Source organism: Lissotriton helveticus, chromosome 5_1 (genome assembly GCF_964261635.1).
Source record: "Lissotriton helveticus chromosome 5_1, aLisHel1.1, whole genome shotgun sequence".
In the NCBI taxonomy this organism is placed as follows: domain Eukaryota; kingdom Metazoa; phylum Chordata; class Amphibia; order Caudata; family Salamandridae; genus Lissotriton; species Lissotriton helveticus.
The window spans coordinates 815,041,996-815,057,108 of record NC_136065.1 but is presented as its reverse complement, the minus strand read 5'-3'; positions in this window follow the sequence as shown (position 1 = coordinate 815,057,108).

Genomic DNA, 15,113 nt, shown 5'->3' with positions numbered 1-15,113 from the left:
CGTTTTGTAGCCTTTCTCCTCCTTTGCCTCGAAGGCATGTTTTAATTTTGAAATGATCTGCAGTTGAATCTGTGGTAAAATATAATAAAAAATGTTATTAACCACTATTACCAAACAGTAAATCAATAACAGTCGTCAAAAAATTAACACACTAGTTGTCAATTCTACATACAATAATGTTTAGTGCATTGACAAATTTAAAACTCACAAATAGTAGCAAAGAAATGGAATGCTTCTACATTTGACCTGTGCTCTTTTATATGTGAATCTGAACTAATTTTATTAGCATATTTCACTATTTTATTAAAGACACTTCACATAAGCTGTTTTTGAAGTTGTATTTAATTTTAAATAAAACGGTTAACATTGTTACTTTTCATTTCCAGTAACTTAAATTTATTTTTAAAAGTCTTTATAGTTCAATAGGCTCGAGCAGGTCAGCTGCCCACCCTATGTCATACAATTCTGACAAATCGGCATCCTCATCATATTCTTCATCATCCACAGGATATAAATCATCCAAGGGATCTACTTCCACTGACGTTTCAATGACAAGTTCAATGATAAGATCGAGATCAACAGATTGCTCATTATCACTCATGGTTGATGTTGTCGTTATCTTTAAAGAAAGAGAACAACAATGAGATGTTGCAGAGTAAGAGACAAATCTCAGAGACTAATAATAGTAAAATTGTTTAACAAGAGTAACATTTTGCAGATATTATTTAGCCATGTCCAGCGATGCTGAGGAGGTGAGGCCTATGTCCAAGTTTTCAGTGAACAGGACTTATCTCTTCTTAACCTTGGATAAGCCTCACCGACTCTGTGTCCCCTGCTCATACTTAAATGTAAAGGGGCAGATTTATGTTAACTGGCGCATCCCCAGGGATGCACCAGTTAACGTGCGCCGCTGCTCTGCCACCCATTGTGTGCCGCATTTACAATGCGGAGCACCATGGGGCAAAAACAGCACAGATGCGTCACGCATCTGTGCCACAAAAGCGGCGCATTGCAGGAATCACGTCGCAAGCGCGACATGACTACTGCAATGCACAGGGGCAAGCCACACATTGCATGGTGCATCACTCCTTATGCCTGTTTCAAACAGGCGTAAGGATTTGATTCAGCAATGCCATAAAGCTGACTCAGTGAAATCTTGTAAATTTCACTGTGTTAGTTTTACAGGGCTTTCATGCAAGTGAACGCCCACCCTGCAACAAAACGCCCACATGAAACCTGACGCAGGTTTCATGTGGCGCAGGACTTTACAGCGTGACGCATCTGCCTAGATGCATCAAGTTGTAAATATGTCGCAACATAGCGCATCTTTTGCGCCGCTGCTGCGTCACAAAAGGTGTACTTTTTTGGTGTATTTCCAGGTTTACCAGTTCTGGTAAAGCTGGGAATGTGTCAAAAGCCATGGGAGTTGAGTGGGAACACCCATGCAATGCCCATGGACTACGTTCCCAAGGCAGATTAACGCAGCACAGTGATTTGCATTGCATTGCATTAATTCAGATTTATGAACCCATTCAGGGCCAAGCAAAGTGGCTTTGCGTGGCTTCATAAATCTTACTTAAGGTTTGCGTTGCTCATGTACCACATTGCTTGGTGCAAATTTGATACACACATCCTCATAAATATAACCCCAAGTGCGTTCTCCTCTAGCAACAGCCACCCAGTCTGCTCCCCACGATCTGCTACCCACTATCCCCTACTTTGGATTGTGGAGTCAACAGCAGCAATGTAAGTCAATTTACATGCAGGAGAAGGCACAAGCACACTCACCCACTTACGCAACCTATCGTTAATAGGGAGGCAGCATGAAGCTATGCACCAGCACTCAGACCAGGCAGACTTATTTTATAAAGTTTTATATAGCACAATGTCCATCATGTATAACAGCATCTTGGCACTGCTTGGAATTTAAAAGCCTGACAATGGCAAAAAGATGTGTGCTACTTTGAGGGATTATGTATCTTGATAGTGAACCACAATCTCTATATTATGTTGTTCATAAGTCTATTATAACTCGTTTGTGAGATCCTGAGAGCATTATCCATATTAGTCTGGTGTGTGGGTATATTTGCTTTACAAGTTTTAGGCTGTCTGGGTAGTTGCATATTTTCACTCTCCTTCTCCATGTGTTCCCCTGCCTTCGAAATTATTTTTATGGTTTTACCATCAAGAATGTTTTGTGGTGGAAGGTCTTTGACAAGCTGCCTTGGCTCGAAAGTATGTTGAAATAATTGTTGTGCAAGTTGGGTGTTATGTGCCTGTGTGTGTCTTCACATCCTTGGTGTCAGCAAAAGATGGGACTGAAACCTATTCTATACAGGAGAATGGGGGTAGGAGTACCCTTAACACCTTAGGAGCTAGTAAACAAACCTCCCCAGTGCTGCGCTGTCCATTATCCAGTGCTGAACTGGACGTCCAGCGGTCGCACGCAGCACTGGGGAGGTAGTGCCCGTGACGACCGTTGGCCGACGGCAGCACCTAAAGGGTTAAGTGAGATTAAATAAAAAGTAGCTTTCATTCACCATAAATTACTGCTGTTACTTCATAATTATTTACATGAGGGCCTTTTTCATAATTTAAAATCTTTGTCCTTTAATTGAAGTTCTTTAAAACTTTCAAGAGTTTAGACGTATTTGTTTGTTCTTGCAAGATAATTCAATTAAACAAAATATATACAAACATAAATACATTATAGACATTTAACTACTGCACACATTGTCTGTGTTAAATGTGCGCCCTTTTATAAAAACACATAAAAGGATGCAAATGTGTACAATGATTAAATGTATGTATTGTATTTATGATGATGTACATTTGGATTAAGTAAATAGTAGTGAAAGATCAAACGAATAGTCAAATACTTTAGTTTTAAAGAATTTCAGTTAAAGAAACAAGTTTTGATATGATAAAAAAAGTTCTACATATCATTAATTATGAAGTAACAGTAGTAGTTTATGGTGTATGAGGGCTGCTCCTTCTTCAGGTTTACATCCTTGGTGGCTGCCTCACTGACGTTGAATGATGGTGACAATTAGGAGAATATCTTCACTCAGGATGTGTGACAGAAAAATCCCTGTTGATTGTCTCTATGATGGTGCTCTACCATTTACCATTTGCAGGTGCAAATTGCTGGTCGCTATATAAGCTTCTTTCCACCTCTCCAATGAGACAGAATTGGCTGAGCCATCAGCCATTTTCACTTTAGTGCACACATCGGTGTAAGCCCCAAGACAGTGTCCTTACCGAGACAGACAGATGTGTTAAATATGTGTGTATTGTATTGCATACAGTATAAATCAGCTTTGCAGCTTAACATTACACATTTTCATGGTCGTTGGCCCCGTTGTGCTCTCGCTACGAGTGGGATTGTTTATGTAGTGTGGGGGATCTACTACCTCTTCTCTCCCCTCTTCAGTCTATTTCATGATGCAGTCCTGCCTTGTTCTGATAAATATTACAAGAAAACCATAGCTTTCCTTTAGGTGCGACTTCCGCAGCAAATAACCCTTCTGGGTATTATTCTGTATTTAACCAACCACATCAAATGTCAAATGAGATGTCATCAGTGATGTCATCAGTGATGTCATTTGAGATGTCATCAGTGATGTCATCAGTGATGTCATGTGAGATGTCATCAGTGATGTCATCAGTGATGTCACTGACCATGTCATGAATGATGTAATATGTGACATGATCAGCAGTGGATTGCGGGTGCGCAATATATAGTTAGTGCAACTAACTATATATGCGAATTTCAATGGTTTTGTGTGAGTAAAATAAGGTTTTGTAAATGCTAATTCCTAACTATATATGGTGTATAACCTATCGTTTTTTCAGTGAATTTTCAAGGTTTTGTAAATGCTAATTCCTAACTTTTTATGGTCTATAACCTATGGTTTTTTCAGTGAATTTCAATGTTTTTTTAATAGCAAATATCAAAAGCTTTAAAATGTATTCTTCTTTAAATCGAAAAATATATGTTGTATGTTTTTAATACAATTTTTTTATGTATATATTTAAAAAAAAAAAAATTGTTTCGCTACCGGTCCGCGCACTGGGTAGCTTCCCGTTAGCTCAATTTGGTGCCGCGACCCGGTCCGCGAACCGGTAAACGTTCCGTTTGCGCAACTGCCGCGTTAGAAAACAACATCGTGACGCGTCACGTAAGCGCGACGTATCGCGTTGTCGCATAATGCGTCTTATGACGCGCCGAGTTAGCGCACCCAGAAGTGCTCCGGAGCGCGAACCGAGGCGCGAAGCGCAGCACCCCGGAAGCGATCCGGGGAGCGGCGCGGAGCGCGTAACGTAAGCGTAACAGGTCATGTGACTTGTTAATAAAACTTTTCATTGGTTCATTTCACTTTTGGTTTCCTAATGATGTAAGGCTAGGTCATGTGACCTAAAAATAACACTTTTCATTGGTTTAGAACATTTTTTTTCCCAAATGATGAAAGCCCCCACCTTTTTTCTCACTCTGACTTTCAACTTTGTGAGAGGAAGACCTATTTTGATTAATAAGAAATGGCTTCATTAGTAGCTGCAGCTGGTGCACCCCCACCACCACCACCACCTCCTAGGAAGGAAGGACCACCTCCTCAGGTCATCCTTAATCAAGAGGAGGAAGAAGAGGAAGAAGAGGAAGAGGAGCAAGGGAGGAGACAGTTTTTGCCTGAAGAGCCGAGGAGGTCCCATGTGAAGGATAGTTATATCTGGCAATTCTATACATTTCCCCGGGGCCAAAAAAAAGTAAATGCCCGCTACGTCACATGTCTGATCTGTGGCAAAACTCTGTCCAGAGGGACTGATAAAAAGTACAGCTTCGGGAATTACACCATGCATCGGCACATGGAGAGGTGGCACCCTATAAATTATAGTGCTGCGCAGGTACGTGACCTGCAGGAAAACCCCCCTCCTGTGGCCAGTACATCAAGCGAACAGGAAGTGACGGGACCAGAGGCGAGGGAGACGGTCCCAAACATTCAGATGAACTTCGGGTTCATGAAGCAAGTCTGCATTTTTTGCGGCAAATTAATTTGCTATAGGGAGAGTAGCATCAATTTAATCAACAGAGCTATTGAAAATCATAAATGTCCAAAACGCCCCAGAAAGTAAATTATCTTTTTTTTTTGTTGCTCCTGTTGAGCTCTTTATAATGAATGATTTTCGTTTCCCCCCCCAAAAAAACAAAAAAAATATAAAACCGTTCATAAAATAAAAAAAAGTAAAAAAATGTTCAGAAAAATAAAAAATAAATATAAAACAACAAAAACAATTAAAATAAAGTTCTTTTCAGAACTACCTCCCATTTATAAAAAAATGCTAGAATGTTTAGCACTCTGGCAACCTCTATTTCTTTTGATTCGCTTCCCGGTTCGCGCGCCGGTACGCGAACCGGAAGCGAAACAGAAAAAAAAAAAAAGGGGAAGATTGAGTATAAGGGAAGGAAACAGAGAGTAATGTTAAAAGAAAGACAGCTAGAGGGAGTAACACAGAGATACTGTTTAATAGATCTATTTACCAAAGAAAAGATGTAAGAGGGTATAATTGAGAAAAACAAAATAGATAAGGAAGTGAAAGAAAAAAAGGAGAGTAGAAGAATAATAAACAAGAGTTTCTTAGAGAATGTGAGTGAATGTTCAAATTAAGAAGAAAATCAGTAAAGGATGTGGAATGAGAGGTAGGGATAGAACCGGACTAAAAGAACAACCCTGAGGGAAAGTGTTAAGAAAACAGTGAGCGAAAGTAAATAGGAATAAAACAAGATGTATGACAGTGACTAAGGTTAAAACATGTGGAATAACAGAGAGAAAAAACAGAAAGCAGAAAAGAAGAAGTGACAGAAAAGGAATAATTGAAACAGCAAAGAAATGTAAATAACATAGTGTGCTTGAACTACAGGGAGAAGGCATAATGAACAAGTAGTGAAAGAGTGATGAATCAGAGACAGTGAGAGTAATAGAGACGGAGTGAGTGAACAGGAGTGAGGAACTATGAGAACAGAGGGTCTGAGAAAAGGAGTGGAAGGAGTAGAGTAAGTAAGTAATAGAAAAATGAATGAGGGAAGTAGCAAAGGCAGGAAACTGAGGGTTAAAGAAATAAAGCAGTGGAACTAATAGAAGTTAAATGTGATAGAAATGTAACGAAAAGAGTACAAAACACTTACCTTATAATTGTCGTTAATTTAGTCACTTGTTATTTTTATACTTTCAATCTGTGAAAGAAAGAACAAAAATTTGAAAAATATTAAAACATGTATTTAAAAATTAGAAAAGACAAGGGAAAAGATTGAAAATCATCCAATTTTACAAAGAAATAAAGTTAGAGATAAACATGCAGAAAAAAAAGAGAAAGAAACGGTGATAGACAGTCAGAGACAAAAAGAAATTGTAATTGAGTAAATTACTAAGAGAAAAAAAGGAAGATACTTTCAGTGACAGAAAAGAAGGATAGAAGAGAAAACTAAATTCAAGTTGTGTAAGCTACTAAAAGAAAGTGAGTAAGGTAAACTATATAAGGAAAGGGTGAATAAGGAAAAGAGAGTGAGGGAGAGAGGAGACAGAGGAAGTGAAGGAAAGAGTGTCAGATACAGACTGAGTGAGGCAACAAAGAAAGATAAATGAGTGAGGGTGAGTTATACTAACTGATTGCACCAAAAAAGGAGAACCCAAAAATATTTAATTTATAAAACAAAGGGAGGAAAGATGGAAAAGACAAGCAAAGCAGAAGGTCTAAAAGTTGGAAAATAGTGCAAGGGAGAAAAGAAAAAAGCAGAGTTGGAATAGGGAACAAAGGTTTAAAGATAAGTGGAGTTAGAGAACAAGGGTGAAAGAGAATAAAACAAAAGGCAATGTGAGTATGTAAAGAGGATTGATAGAAGGTAGTAAAAGACGAGTGAGCATGAGACAAGACAAGTACAAATTAAAATTCACTATACAAAGTACAGAATTAATTATACATGTTAAATGGTTTATTTTTGCTGTTCTCAGAATATATCAAATTTCACTAAAAACAGTGAGTTGAAGGTATTCATCATATAACAGCGGGGAAAAAAAACACAATCAAAATGATTGTGTTTAAAAAACCCATATAACATAACCAATCAGAAATCAGAACTCCTCAAAAATAACTTACTTTCCATGACGTCGAAGGATGTCCTATGAACAGCTTATACTCTGTTGTGCTGTTATTATTTTCTGCCCGCCACTTTCTGAAAGAAAAGCTCCATCGTTTTGACAAATATGTTACATACAATAAATGACTTCTCGCTCTCTACCGCACTTCTCCTCAAGGCCAAATAGTGTAAGAGCCATTTATAACTCTTGGAATTCTTTTAAGCCAATCCCGTCATTTTCTTTTTCCACAACTTTCAGAAAGAAAACGTTCAAGATCACTTTCACAATCCTGTACTAGTAATATCTCACCCTTCTTGCTCACTCATGTTCCACATTTCCTATGACACTGATACTGCTTACTATGAGGCACACTTACACTGCCTCTATGACTAGTACAATTATTTAATTCTCTTGATCACTGTTAATCACAAATTAATTTAAAACAGTACATAAAATTATATCAACTCCTAGAATCATTATAGGCCAGTTACCTACCCTAAATTCTCTCTTCTGAAAACACAAAGTAAGAATATTTTAAGTCAAAAGGCAACATTGTATCATAGTCAAATGGGAATCATTTCTGAAACACCAGCTTTTTTTACATTTTAAATAAGCTGTGTAATAAGTGGATGTTGTCAAAGGACCATCATGTCATATAATAGCTGCAGTTACATATGTTCTTCCTAAAATCAACGACTGTGTAGCCACAACATTTGTAATTAAAGTTGAAAACTTACTTTCATCAGGTTTATATAGTTTGAATTTTAAAATGACATTATAACCAAAACTTTGTACAAATAATGTGGACAGCATTGCAGACTTACATTACCTCTACTCCATGTTTTGATTGGCTGCTTGAATTAGCTTATTAAAAGAAACAGTTTTTCAGAACTCATTCAAAGTGCAGTTATTTTTCCATGACATCAAGTGTTATGGTAAGAACACCGTTTGGTTTGGGAAATACTCTGTTGTCCTTTAACTAATCCGTGCCCACCACTTTCTGTAAGAAAACCTTCTTTTTTTTCAGGAACTACTTAAAACTCAAAAATAACTTTTCACTCTGTACTACACTTATCCTCAAGGCCAAATAGTGTAGGAGCCATTAGAACCTCTTGAAATTCCTCAGAGCAAATCCCGAGATTCTTTCCCTAAACGTTTGGTTGTAAAAACACCAGGTAAGAATTTTTAAGGTCAAAAGGCAATTATTTTTTTAAAGTTAAAACAGAATCATTGCAGAATGACGAGCCGTTTCTAGACTTCAAATAAGCTGTGTAATGTCCTGATGTTGTTGAAGGACCGTCATGATATATAATTGCTGCAGTTACAAAAGTCCTTCCTGATATTGACAACTGCGAAGCCACAAAATTTTTAATTAAAGTTGTCAATTTCGTTCCATCAGGTCTACATCGTTGGAACATTAAAATGACATACTGGCCATAACTTTGTATAAATAATGTGGACAGCATTGCAGACTTACATTGGCTACACTCCATGTTTTGATCGGCTGCTTTTACTAGCTTATTAAAGGACACTGATTTACTGTCTGGCAAAGTTAAATATATAAATCTTTCTGAGTCTACACTAGTAGTACTTGAAACCCTACAGTTCTCGCAGTCATGCTGCCATTGATAAGAAAGGCCAAACAGATGATCTACATCTACACCTTCATCTTGCAATACATCAAGCACATACATTAAAAACTCCTGACAATCTTGCTGAATATTTTGAGAGAATTGCGTTTGACCTGAACATTTGTCTAACAGATTTCGAATTTCAGACACACTTTCTATTTTTGTTCTATCAGTGCTACATTTCTCTAACACAGAATTCAATAAACAGCAAAAACTTTGATCCGAATCGATCACAATCTGTTCTTTTAAAGTTTCTAGAGAAAAGACAACATTAACCACTACATTAGCATAGCAGTTGACACCAGAACTATTTTCAAATTGAAAACCAACAACATCTTCAACAGAATCCATTTCCTTTCTGCTTATAATTTCGGGTTCATCAACTTTTCGTCTTTTTGCTACAACCTCCCTACTATTGGTCACATTTCTTCGTTTCCGGCCTACCACACGTTTCTCAAACAAAGGATATTGAGGCAAATGTGGCGCATACTCTCTTCTTAACCTATTGTATTCCTTAACACAATCTAGATCCGCACAAATGTTTGTGACATCACACTCAATCAAGTACAATCCCGATAAAGTTCTGACTCGTGACAATGCCACATATGCCATACCCTCCTTGAACACAGAACTGCCAATTTTCACCAATGCACTGTCTACACTTAAACCTTGCGATTTATGGATTGTCACCGCATATGCCAAGCAAACAGGAAACTGCTTACGGCGAACATATAAGTCTTTTACAAGCAAAAACCTAGCAGAGCAACGACCAATTAGCTGTACTTCCTCAATGCCATCACATTTAATTTTTAAAAATTCAATTCCATCTCTATTTCTGTATTTCTCAAAATCAACAACATTACCCATTGATCCATTTACCAGACCTCTTTCAACATGTAAATTCCTTCTCAAAATGATACGGCAATTTAAGCACACATTCAGAGTCTTTTCAAAACCAGCAGTTTTAGATATAGTCTTCTCTAATGAATCCAATTTAGATTTCAAATTCTCAGACAAAATAATTGTTGCTCCCATATGCTCTATTCTGTCAATAGCTTCCAGTTTCACAATCTCTTGGTTTTCTAAATTCAACATTTTGTTGTTGAAGATGGCACATTCTTCAAGAGTTGGCATCAAACATATTCCAGATTTCTTCTCAGTAATTTTCCGAAAAATATTCTCTAGCAGAAGGTCTTCTTCTGGATACAAATTTGACAGTAATTGTGCATGTAAAGCTTCTTTCCCATGCTCGGTCACTTTTCAGATTCTAACATCTTGTAGAATATTCTTATAATCTTCATCCTTCGCTTGACGCATATTTTCACGCAGTTCAGTATAATTGAAGTTTAACCATATATTAACGTTGCCAATGCTCCCTAGGCACTTCCTGGTATCTTCATGTGTAAGTAGTTTAAACACTGGTTGTCCTTTCACTGGTGTCAGCTGCAGAAGATCACCGAAAACAATGATGTGTTTGCCACCAAATAACACATCATACTCTGTTTTAAGAACTTCTTGCATTCTCAAATGCACAAAGGCAAGCATGACATTGGAAACCATGCTTACTTTGTCAATGATAAGAAGTTTCATTTTCCTCAAGACTCTTGAAACTTCACAACAAGCATCTCCAGATAACTTGTGGTATTGTAATTTGTTATCATGCTCCACTGGCAGCATCAGTAGACGATGCAAAGTAATACCTTTAATGTTATGTGGTGCCAGTCCAGTTGGAGCGGTGACAACACAAGACAGCGATGACTCAGTCCTTTTCTGCAAATAACATGAAATTGCTTTAATGAGGAAACTTTTTCCAGTTCCTGCTTCTCCACTCACGTACAGTCGGACAGGCTTCAACGACGTACATGAGCACTCTTTCTTCTCATGACTTAATCCATGATCAATTTGTGTGGTAACTTCGTCATATATTTTCCTCTGCTCAACGTTGAGTTGTCTTTCCAAATCTTCTAAGTTAACCGCATCCTCCTGAGCATGTGCCATGGCTCTTTCCACTTCAATCATGGCAGTGGCAGCTTCATTTTCGATAACTGGTCCTCCTAGTGGATCCTGACTCAATGAAACAGAACTCTGACTGTCCTGAGAACTGTCTCTAGCAATCTCGGCTGCAATTGTTGCTTCCTGCTCGATTTCCGCATTCAACATTTCTAGATATTTTGGAAAAACAGGGCATTCTATGGTCTCCTTGGCTGCATTGAAAGAGTCTTCGTAACAGAGGAAATCTCCAAGCAGTTCTTCTTCTGCACGCCAAGGCTTGAAAAGTTGCAAAAGAGCTAAATAGAAAAACTCTTTTCTTTCAGGAGATTCGCCACTCAATTTTCGATGATTTACCAATTGGCATTTTCTTTGCTTGACCAGACATCCCTCACTTCCAATTACAGCATACACTCCTTTATCAATATCTTCTTTGATGTTCCTCTTGAATATGTAATTTTGTAGAACCTCATACAGACAAACATTCTCGAGGTGACTGCTTCTATTTGGATAATATGTATCCAACATGTTGGTCTTCAAAATATCTGCACTGTTTGGCTCCTTTTCCGCCAAATACTAAATTTCCCGTACAGGTTTCAGAACTCGATTACGCGTTGCAGCAAGACCAAGTCTCGCCCAAATGATACTCCTAGATTTGGCATAGAGACTTGCTGAAGATAACCGGTCAGAACATTTGTAAGCTCCGATTTCTCGATGCGACAACATCTTCAGACTGAAACTGTACAACTTTTTACTGAGGCTCTTTTCATGGGAAATGTCCTCCCACATATCCTTCAATTCTGTCTTTTCTTTTTTTGTGATGTAAGATGTCACATACTGAGCCACAGCCATACAGTTATCAGCCACAAACTGTATATCCATATTAGCATTCCACATGGACAAAATCACTGGGTTGTAGTCGTTGATGTACTTGGACTCTTCGTTTCTTTTCAAATTGTATGTATTTTTGGGTGATCTCCTCGTCACATTATGTCGCAGCGAAGACATCAAACTGTTCACTCTTCCTTTAGAAATCACCGGTCGTGGAAAGGCGAAACGACATTTTGTGTAGAACTTGTCCTTGTTTCTGAATTTACGACGACAGTACTTTCCACAACGATGGCTTTGAAAGCGTAAAACTTGTTCTCTTAGGCTTTTGTCTTCCTTTGTCTTTGGAACAGCACATGTAGAATACTGTACTATGAAACGCATCACTAAGTCATCCGGATCTGTTCCAAATTTGGGTGCATCTTTGATCCATAGCAGCATATGTATATGAGGAGCACCTCTTGCTTGATACTCCTTTCTCCAGAAGAAATCCAACACCTCTCCAAGAGGTGGATTTTTCTTGTTCATGATGAAAGACATCATAGCTTCAAATCTATGATTGAAGTACCTGCATACATTCACTGGATCCAAAGAGCACAGTTCTCCGGGTGTCTTGAATTCAATATTTTCAATGTTTCCATTTGCCTCTCGTAGAAATTCAAGTAAGTCTTCCCAGCCATACTCGGCACAGCTGAGAGTGAGGAACCATGTGGGAGTTCCTAAGTTCCTCAGCATACATTTTAAATCACCATGACGACGATACCAGTACTCATTAGTACCACGCTGACATGCCATGAGATTAATCAGGTGAGAATCCAAAATACTGTCTTGCACATTGACTTTATCCATAAAGTCCCTTGCCGACATATTTTGCATCTGTACACCCCTTTTCAAGATGTGGTTCACTGCATATGACAGTCCAGACAGATCACTTTCAAACAGTAGATGAAACAAATAGGGAATGCATTGACGAAACCTAGGATCTTCTGCATACAATCGTAAAGTCCGGTATTCAGAAGCAGGAATTTGATCAGGTCGCTCATCATATCTTCTTCCTTGACCTCTTGGAAATAGCTGTGGGAAACACCGAGCTTCCAAACTTTCCTCCCAAACACTAATGGGACTCCCGTTGGCTTGTTTAATTTGAAACAACTCAATAGCATTCCCCATGACTTCCTTGGAATGCAAAGGATGAACACTATAATGTTCATATATTTCTTCATTTTTAGATGCTTCTACTTTCTCAATTTGTCCAGCACACAAATCGCTGTCCTCTTCTTGACTTACTTCCTCTTCTGCAACACATACATTCTTGTAGTACTCATTGTTTTTCATCAAATACAATGTTGCCTTTTTGACTTTCCTAACATCCACTAAATCTTGCCAGATTTTCTTACTCTTTGTCGGAACCCCATTAACTAAGATAACCAGAGGTTCCTCTTCCACTTTCTCTACTCCAATTGTATTAATGTTGTTTTTCTTCAAATCTAGAGGCAAATAAACAACTCTTCCCTTTAATCCTCTCTGTAAATCTGATGGAGGCAATTTCCCTGTCTTTGGCTCCATTCGTACGATAGCCTGAAAGGGATGGACACTTTGAATCAAAATAGATTCATAAGTATTTAAATCCTTCAATTCAGAAGGAATGTCAACCAATTCCAGATTATTATGAACCGCTCTAGCAGGCATCCGGTATTGATTTAATTTGTTACAACAATAAATACACACACGTTGATCCGATCCCAAATCAAAACAATTTTCTGCCATCAAGTATGTTGCGAAATACTTCCATTCACTATTATTTTCCCTTTCACTTTTTGCATATAAATCCACTAACTTAGTCTGATTCTTATAATAAGTGCGTCGACAACACACACAAGTGAAATTAGGCCTCTCACTTGATTTCACCTGAAACGTGGCAATTTCCTTCTGAAAATTATCTGTACTGGAAACCTGTACACTCTTCCACATTACCTTCTTCTTCTGGGTCAATTTCAACATTCTCCTCTTTACTTGCAAAGTAACAAAACTCAATTTCTTCACAAATATTCTTCACATCTACTTCAGAACCATGCAAAAGAGCACTGCTTAATTGTTTAAGCTGAATTGCTGGACTCTTAGCAAAATACAACATTCTCACTATCTTCCTCACTTTATTATGATGGACTGCTAGCATCCTGAAATGATGAAAAACACTCTGGCATACTCTCCTGGAAAGACAAGCCAGTGAATGACCATGTAAACCTGTCACTTCTCTCACTCTGCATGGATCTAATTGGTATTGGTATTGTGGTATTCTTATATAGCGCGGCCTGTCACCACCAAGGGCATCCTGGCGCTTTTGACCCATAATCCAGATGAAAACAATAACTCATCCTGTCCTGGGAAAGAGGTAGGTTTTCAAAGCCTTTCTAAAAGCTAAGAGATCTTCAAAGCTTCTCAAGGCTATTGGCAGAGAGTTCCAGAGTTTGGCCGCCGCTACTCTAAACGAACGGCCGCCCATCCTCACTCGCTGGAAGCGCGGAACTACCAATAGCCTGGATGACGAGGAGCGTAAGGCACGGGATGGACAATACCAGGCGAACATTCGCCGCAGGGGAACAGGGCCCAGGCCATGGATAGCCTTAAACACTATACACGCTGCTTTGTAGCGCACCCGCAAATGGACCGGCAGCCAGTGGAGTTCTCGCAACGCTGCCGTAGAAGAGCTATGGTAGGGGCGAGAGAGGGCGAGTTTCGCAGCGATGTTTTGTACCCTTTGCAATTTACCCAGCAGAGTTACCGGGGCCTCCAGAAGCAGTGCGTTACAATAGTCAAGTCGACTTAGGATGGTACAACGCACTACTTCTGGTCTGGCTTGCTCAGGGAGAAGGGGAAGAACCTTACGCAGCATACGAATTAACATCATACATGTAGAGGTGGTCTTATTTACATGAAGGTCTAGCTGCAGGTTGGGCCCAAAAATAACGCCCAAGTTGCGTGCCGATTGTGCGGCTGACACTGTCTCTGGAAAAGACTGAGGCCAGAAATCAGCTGGGAGAGCTCTGGGAACTCGATCAGTGGAGCAATGCAGGACCTCTGTCTTGGTTCCGTTGAACTGTAGCGAGTTCACACGGAGCCATTCCGCAGTGGCCTGCATGCACCGATGAAAGGTCTCCAGTGTGACTGCATCCTGACCCTCCAGGGAAAAAACCAGCTGGGTATCATCCGCATAATTAAATACGGAGATACCAAATGACTTAATAAGCTGGACTAGAGGGCGGAGGTAGACATTAAAGAGTATAGGGCTGATGGCTGAGCCCTGAGGTACTCCTTGTCCCACTCTCCGCTCCTCTGAACTGAAGGGGGGTAACGAAACCCGTTGCTGACGGCAGTCCAAGTAGGAGATTAACCAGTCCCTGGCCTTGTCTTTGACCCTGCATTCTTCCAGCCTAGAAATCAAGGTGGGATGACTGACCGTGTCGAACGCGGCCGACATGTCGAGCAGCACCAAAAATGCTGCCCGACCACTGTCGACTCGCGTCCGCAGGTTGTC